The sequence below is a fragment of the Gavialis gangeticus genome, unplaced genomic scaffold (genome assembly GCF_001723915.1).
Source record: "Gavialis gangeticus isolate Ggan-Ray unplaced genomic scaffold, GavGan_comp1, whole genome shotgun sequence".
Lineage (NCBI taxonomy): Eukaryota > Metazoa > Chordata > Crocodylia > Gavialidae > Gavialis > Gavialis gangeticus.
In genome coordinates this window covers 39,105,459-39,114,059 of record NW_017728998.1, presented here as the reverse complement: position 1 = coordinate 39,114,059, position 8,601 = coordinate 39,105,459, and the positions used below count along the sequence as shown (strand labels likewise).

The following is an 8,601-nucleotide window of genomic DNA, read 5'->3' as shown; positions in this document are numbered from 1 at the left end:
AACTGGAAAGTCAAGGCTGAAGAAGGCTGAAGCTAAAGAGAACAGAAGGTGACCTGGATTTCTGACTTCCTCAGTAAATGTGTTTCCATTTTCTGAATCAGTCGTAATTTTGCTTTTGGTTTTCAGCTCAAATGACTTCATTTAGAACAATTAGGTGTTTCTGCTCAAAATACAATTAGCAATTACAAGGAACCCTATAAAAGTAAGAACATTATCATCTCATTGCCTGACTGCTCACTGCTTCCCATTTTTGGTTATGAGCTGTTCCTTAAGGGAAGAGCAGATAGGACAGGAGCAAAACAACATAGGCTTTGATAAAAAAACATTGGCGGGAGGGCGGGGGGGAATAGAGAGTTTTATAATATCTAATATGAGCATAAATATTTTCATGAACACACACACATGTCAAGCAGGACATTGCAATGATAGCACTGAACATTCACTTAGATATTTTTTAGGAAACTTTATTCTATTACCAAGTTTGATCACGTCTCACATAACTACTCTGTGGTTTCAAGATTATGTGATGAGCTTAATCTTGCCAACTCCATGCATTCAGCTGTTATGAGTCAGCACTCAAGCAATCATGAGATTTCAAAAAGTAAAAAAAAAGTTAGGCTTTTATTTGCCTTCTAGTTTTCAAGCTTTTATGGCTCATATTTTCAGGCTCTTCTCTATAACTACAAGTACTAGGAAAGCAGTAGTCACAAGCTTCCAGGCGCCGACACTTTCAGGAAAACAGATACTGTGAGATTTTATCAGCAATCGTAATAGTTCCCAAAACTGTTAACTAATTTCCTTTATGTGAAAAGACAGAAAAAACAACTATTTAAAGTTTTCATTGACTTCCAGTTTCTTCTGCCGTGTTGACTATCCATTTATTCGCCACAGTTAACATTTGAAGACCAGTAACTGAAAATGACTGGTCTAGTATTAGAATTCATTGAACTTGAACACTACAACTCTACAACATATGACAAAAATGTCTTTTGGAAGATACATAAATCTTCATGTATCTGAGCTGAAGCCAAACTCTAGGTATTGAGAAATAGGAAGAAATGTTCCTCATAAGTAGATTATTTTAGAATAATAGAAAATGTAGGGCTAAAAGGGACCTCTGGAAGCCATCTAGTCCAACCCGCTGGCTAAAGCAGGATTGCTCTCATCCAACCCATGCCATTCCTGTCTAACCTATTACTAAAACTTCACAATCAACCTGTCATAACCCCATGGACAACAGACACCCTAACCCGCCACAGATAAAGCAGACGGAAACAGTAGCCAGTGTCATGCTGTTGTAAGGGTTGTAAAGATGTGCTTGAGAAACCCAAGGAAGAGGACCATACCCCGCAGCTACAGAGAAAGGCAAAATATCCTATAGTCTGTACTAATCTGACCATGGGGTAAAATAGGTACCTGCTGTAATGTTTCTTGAACTTTCCTGTGCAGCTTCTAATACTGACCACTGCTGAGAGGAAATCAAGCTAAATGAACTGTTAGACTGGCCCAGTATTGAAATTCCTCAATGCAGTCCTTGTTTTTGCAGGTCTATACCCAGATTTGAGAACTTTAAATGTCTTTTTTCAGGTTTTGGAATCTTTGTTTTACTCCTGAAAGCCAACACCTGGCACAATGTTAACACATTGGGCACATCTACACATTTTTAATGTGCCCTTGTTACTGCACTTTAAGTTTAGTACTTGGTTAACCAAGTACCAATTCAAGGCACAGTAACTTGTGCTACTGCACAGTAGTGCTGGCTCATGATTTAAAAAAAATATTTACTCTGCAGTAGCCTAATAACCCTGAGCAGTAGTGTATTAGTACGGTTTTTGACCGGTGTGCTACTGTGCAGTGTTATTAGGTTACTGCATAGTAAGCATCTCACGTAGATGCTCCCACTCTAAACTTACTAACTACCTTTTACTGGGTTTGTATTCCTAGTAAAGATATATTTTAAAAAAGCATCAATACTAAGGGACAGGTATCTAAAAAGTAATTATGGGCTCTTATGGGAGGTGGGGGCAGAAGAGGGAAGAGAAGAAAACCACCACCACCACTACCAACAACAACAACTTGTTCAAGCCCTTGCAGCAATTCCACTTGACATCAACATTTTGATCAGCACAAGAACTAATAAAGTGCCAACTAACAAAACTTTGAGCATATAAACAAGGGTAACAGCAAAAGCCTCTGAACAGGAGTATTGTTCATCCAACAGAGAAATAGAAACCCCTATGATTTGTATATCAAGAGTAATTACCACATCAGATATCAACGTGAACCAATTAAATTCTGTATATGGTCTAAAATTACTGAAGCATTTATTTTCTCCCTTCTCTCTCGCAACCTTTAAGCTGCATATTCTACAACCAATCCTTCCCCTTTTAGTCCCAATACAACTCAGAAGTTTTCCATGAACCTTGCACTTTAAAGCCATGCAAAGAGACCTCCTCAAGGGTGGTAGTTCTCAAGAAAGTAACATGAAATTCAATTCCTACTCTGATTTATGAAGTACAAGGTACTTTATTTAGTATTCAGTTAAAAGTTCAAAAGAAAAACTTGCAAAATTACTAAATACTTTTTAGCCTAATAAATGACCTAAAGAATAAGAATAACATTCTCTCAACCCTTACTTTGAAATCTATTGAAAGCATTTCCACAACGCTTATACCACATACTTTTATCTGAATGTACCCCATAGGCTCCCATGATTGCTTTTATAATCTCCTTTCCACCAAAATTGATATGGGAGGCTGTTTAGGTGCATCCCATGAAAGAGGCAGGAGGAAGCTATTTCCTGTTCTAGAGAATCAATCCTGATTCTGCTGAAGAAGAGCCACCTTTTAGGGAGAGCTTCTTTAAAGATAAGACTAGATACACTCAGTTAAACTATTTCATATGTTGCTGAGCCATAATGGGTCAGTAATTTTACTGTTCTGTGGCAACTACAAAAAAATTAGCTGAGTAACATATTTTCCTCATTACCCAGCTACTAAACTGCTCCTTTATGCAGCTAGAAAAGGTCAAATGTCAATTAATCTTTAAGATGGGAGTAAATCATCACTTATTTTCTTCACCAATTTTTTTTATCATAAGCATTTCAAAGGTAAGGACAAAATCTTTCTCTGGATTAGAAAAAGGCCTCTTTCATTTATATAACAACATCAACTACATTGGATGCAACTGGCTTGCATACAATTCACAAGAAGTAAGATATAATTTACAACAAACTACCCATTCTGATCCACTTGCTCAACTCAAATTCTATGCAGATGCAATTCTAGCAGCTACAAAGGCTGTGCTTAAAAAGTTTGTGGAGGGTGCAATAGCTTTTCCAAATAGCAGGTATACTGTGCACAATGCATGCTTTCTACTGGAGGATTTGAACTATAACCAGAGCCCCCATTGCAAACCCCAAGCTCTGATTGGCTATGTTGCCCTGTGGGGTCAGGGCAACTCTCAGGATTTCAATATTGCACTGTTAGACAGGAGGGTGTGACACAATTGCACATATAAAAACACACAAATTAATTAGGTGCCTACACACATGCACACTACCAACTCAGGCATATACACATCCAAACCAGCCTAGGCACATGCATACCTATCACCAATTCAATCACATACACACAACACACACAAAAAATTAGACAACAATCAGTTGTCAATACCTACACACTCTGTACACATACACAGATCACCAATTCATATATTACACACTCACGGACACCTATGTATATTCACCAACTCACACACATATCACTTACCTACACATACACACAGGTAAGTTCCTGACTTGGATGGTACAGTGTGTATGTGTGTGCTTGGGGTACCTGGGATACTTGGGGGAAAGTTAAGGAGAGAGAGAGAGAGTTAAAGTATAGGGAGTGAAAGTTGCCAGAACCAGGATTAGAACCAGTAGACTAGAGAGAAGCTGGTTTGGGGTTACTTAAGGTCAAGTGGCCCCAGAGTTACTTGAGGTCACTGGTGCAAGGGAAAAAGCCCTGTGGCAAGGAGGAGACAGCTAGGAAAGAAACTGAGACAGAAACCTGGGAGCTTGGGGGAAAAGGCAGTGGGGACAAGGCAATAACAGTGGCAGAGATCAGGAGAAAAGGCAGCGGAGACAAAGCAAAGGCAGTGGCAGAGTTCCAGGGAAAATGCAGTGGGGATGAGACAATAACAGTGGCAGAGATCAGGGGAAAAGCCAGTGGGGATAAGACAGTGGCAAAGAAACGGGGTTTGCAGGCAGAAAGGAGCTCAGGACAGGTGTTGGGGGTGGTAGTGAGCCAGAAACAGGAGAGGGAGAAATGAGACAGAAGTTAGAGGGGCGAGGAACAGAGATTGGAGCAGGGCCGGAACCATAGTAAAGCAAAACCCAACTCAGGGGTCCAAATAACAGTTTTATTAAACAGACAACACACTACACAGCCCCATGAAGTTATTGGTATACACACACACACAATGGCAGCAGGAGAAAGAGACTCAATGGAAGGGCTGGAGTCCAGGTAGGGAAGTCCTTGGTTGAAGACAGGGTGGGGGTGATAGCTACCTATTCTGGCTGGAAAGGGGTCCTTGTCCAGTAGGTGTTGTCCAGAGGGGGTTGCCAGCAGGGCCTCTGGGTAGATAGGTAGTGTGGCATGGTGCTGGTCCAGATGGAGAGGGCATCCCAAGGAGTCTTTACTACCCCTTTTACGGGGCAGACTACCTCTGATCTCCTATGGGGAGGGCCTGTCCAGGCAAGGTCAGTCCTGTTCCAGAGGGCTCCAGGTGTTCTTACTGAGCATGTGCAGCCTGGCACAATGGTGGGTTGCCTCATCTTTTGTTTCTTGAATGCTGAGGGTGGTTCCAACGGCTGGGTCATTGGGTTTTGATGGTTCAGTTATTCAGAGGGTGCTATTTTTGACCTACTGCCATTGTTTCTCAAGCACCATCATTCATCTCCATTTGTCCAGGAACCAATTTACATAGGAGGAGTAGGTATGAGTCATAGATTACAACATCAGGGGACACAAGATGGAGGCTTGACATTACAAGATGGAAACTTGACATGACTTATGCTAACTTACATATGTAGGCCTAAATCAAATAGTATCAGCAAAACAGTAATATAGAACATTAAAAATCAATATAAACATAGCAATTATACAATATAAAGAAGGAGAAAAAACAAAACAAATACAACTTGTTACCAAAATAAAATGTCGAAGCTTGTCCTGTGTTCTAGCTCACTTATGCTTATCTATAGGGAATAGAGAGGGAGAGAAAAACTTAGAAATGGTTGGGGAAGGGGAGGGAATGTATTTTAAAAGAAAAACTGGGGGTTTTGCTACAGCAACTAAGGAGTCATAAAAGCAGAGGGAGGGAAAAGCAGCTGGAGAGCTATACGGGAATGGAGCTGAGGCTTGCTAGGGAGCAGACTTCAGGATGGAGGGGAGCCTGAGTTATCCCAGGAGAAGATGATTCCCCACCCAGGGTCGGAGCTGTGCAATCAGGGACACAAGTTCCTAGAGAAAGAGTGGGCAGGGGTTGGTAAGCTAGCTGGAAGAAGCTGCCTGGTCAGGGGCCTGCAGAGGGAAGTCCTCTGTTTGGGCTGGAAAGTCTTGAACTGCAGGGACAGAGGCCTGCAGAAGGAATCCCCTGTCTGCATGTGGAGGTGCTGGGGGAGCAAGACCCAGAGAGGGAGCAGGCTGTGAAAATCCCAAATCTGCAGGGGTGTGGGAGGGGACACCTAACGCCTAGTGTTTGCAGGAGATGTACTTTTCAAAAGGAAACTAAAGAAAAGAAGCCTATTACCTATAGTGTACCTTTCCAAATGTGGAATACATACATTTAGTAAAAGACGAAAGAACTTTTTCCAGGCCTAACACAAGTTTCCGTATTTATTCAGGTTGTATCTGCTGCAGTAATTTGAAGTGACAGCTTGGTTTGAAGCACCCTCTAGTGGCATGAAGATTTCAGGTCTTAAATCTGAATATCAGATGGAAAGGTAAGCAGGCTTCAAAGGGAGATCACCCTTTGAAAAGGACTAAAAATGTTGCTGGTATTGTAATTATTTTGCCAGCAATGCTGTTAGATAGAATGAGGACTCTGAATCATCTCTGTTGCTCTAGTGCATGGATGCTTTTCTGGCAGAGTCCTGTGCAGCACTGTGGTAAAAAAATAATAAAGTGTGTCTGGAGGCAATCAGGAGCTAAACTGTTGGGACCTAGCTAAGAGGTGCCAAGCTTTCTGATGCCTCAATTAGTCTGAACTGTTCACATGAGAGAGAAAGACAGTAACATATGTAGCTGCCATGACTTTGACTCATTTAAGATAGTTCTAAAGGTATTGCTTTAGATTTATAACAAGAAAACCTTTCCATAGGACTGGGTGGGGAATGAAAAGAATCTAGCATGGTATTATACATATGTGTGAAAATGGCTTCAGAATTCCTGAGTGCTGCTGCTGGAAGCCTGGCTGCTAATAGAAGCAAGCTGAGCACTTGTTCCTTCATATACACCTGTACAACTCCAGCCATCAGTATAGCAGAGGTGGGATCTGTCTCTATGTATTTATACAGGGAGATTCCACACTTCAGAACACCACAACAAACCTTACCAAAGAAGCAGCAACCGGGTTTCAGTTGACTCTTCATGTGGTCATGTGTTACTTATCAACAATAATGGAAGTAGAATTGTACCCAGTTTAGTTATTTTACAGATTTCTTATTCTAAATACATTTTTCTACATGATGCATCTTAATTAAATGTGTAATTACACAGCCTGACTCTTGTTCTGCTTATTGAAATGGGAAGAGAAGACTAAAGCTGATTTAAACACCAGAGTACAGCAGAACAACTTGGATATGATTATTTATTTTGAATACAAGTGGAAATAAATCCATACTTTACATTATAGCTTAAGTGCTCCTAAAGGGGCTTTTTCTTGACTGTTTTAAAAGTTATCTTCACTAAGTTAGTACAATTAACAGAGAAGATAAATGGCAGTGACTGAATTGGCATCACAGGTTTGCATATCTGTGTACACACACACATACATACATACAAACACAATTTGAAGCTGACAAAAACTTAGACTGCTCATCTGTGTATCAAGATGATGCCTAAAGCTTGGGCAAGGAATTCATTTATATGTAACAAAGAAAACATAGAAACAGATACTAAGCAATATAAATATCATGCATTCTCTATAGTACTTTCTGGGTGTGTTTTGTTTGTAGTTACTTGTATATACGTTGGTAGTGCAGTAGATTTCATTTCAAGCCAGGTAGAAAACTGTAGGAGCTGCTTCTTAAAAGATTGTTAGAACACCACTGCCATAGTGATTATCTCCTCAACCCCATTGTTTTTTTGTTTTTTTTTTTCATTTATAGAGGACTACCTCATTAATACCATATGCTTCTATCTAAAATTTCTGATAGGTGAGGTTATCAAAATGAGGAAAAAACACAAGGAGCCTTTGCAGCTTGCAAGTTACTAAATTTTCATCCCTTTAATTATAAGACTTTCAAAATAAACCGACATTTACAAGAAGAGATAATGATACAAAGTTTGTGATGCTTATCTGCTAAAATGAACAAGCATGGCTAGAAGGCTCTTCACTGAATTAGATGCAGAATAGTGGAGTCAAACCCTGTATTTTTATTTCATTGCACCATCTAGTGGACAAATATGTTAAAATACCTGAACTGACTAATAGAGCTAGGTTCGCATCAAGCCATCTTATTCACTACAGTGTATGCACTCTGCACAGCAAAAGTCTATGCCCTATGCCTGAGAAAAGCTAATGCTGGAAAAGCTAAAGGATTTTACAGGGTGTTATTTCCTGCTCTTTTTAAAGCACTTGGAGAAATTCAACTGAACCAGGGTCTGCATTTTCAAAAAGAATTCACAATTGCAGGTATCTCCTTTTTTAAAGACTAAGCGAAGACACTTCTAAGGATATTAAGTATATTCCCCCTTTGAAAATTAGGATCCTTTAAAGCTGGGTCTTCAACCTTTTTAAACAAATATACCCCTTCTGCCACAAAGTTTCAGCTCATGTACACCTTTATATTTTTTTTCTTGGTTTTAAGGGGTGGGGGGCAGAGCAAGGCCCCCGTGGTGAAGGAGGGAGTGAGGCTGGGGTAGGAGCAGGGACAGGTGCTGCACAGCCAGGGCAGAGTGATGGATGAAGTCACACAAGCAGTTCATCTGGGAGGTGCAGGGAGAGGGGCAGTTCCTGCTGCTGTGCACACCCTGGTGGACATTCAGTGGGCACATGCCCCCCTGATCTGTGTGCAGGGCGGAGGCAGCTGCTGGTGCAGGCTGGACTCTGCACCCAACTGCCCCAAGAGCTGTGCAATGCTATGTGCCTGCTGTGGCTGGGTGGGTAGGGGACAGACACACACATGCAGCCACAGGCACAGACATGCAGATGCAGGCACAGATGAGTACATACACAGGCAGACAGACATGCAGAGATGGAAACACACACACACACAGGTAAGTGTGTGTGAGGGGAAGGGGTGGGGAGAGGGAGAAGGAAAGGGAAAGGGCTGAGCAGGGCCAGATTGAGACTGGCAGGGGGGGTGTGTCTCTGCCCACTCCCAGGAGCAGG

General features: G+C 41.3%; 1 long non-coding RNA gene across 2 annotated transcripts in view; it reads left to right on the top strand.

Annotated features, from left to right (window-relative positions):
- LOC109289617 overlaps positions 1-8,601 on the top strand; it is a 22,852-nt gene that overhangs the window by 6,008 nt on the left and 8,243 nt on the right. The window contains exons 1-2 of one of the 2 annotated variants that reach the window (XR_002095431.1): positions 1-48; positions 5,891-5,989. This is a non-coding gene — a long non-coding RNA (uncharacterized LOC109289617). The remainder of the gene's footprint in view (positions 49-5,890; positions 5,990-8,601) is intronic. The other variant, XR_002095430.1, reaches the window with a different exon arrangement.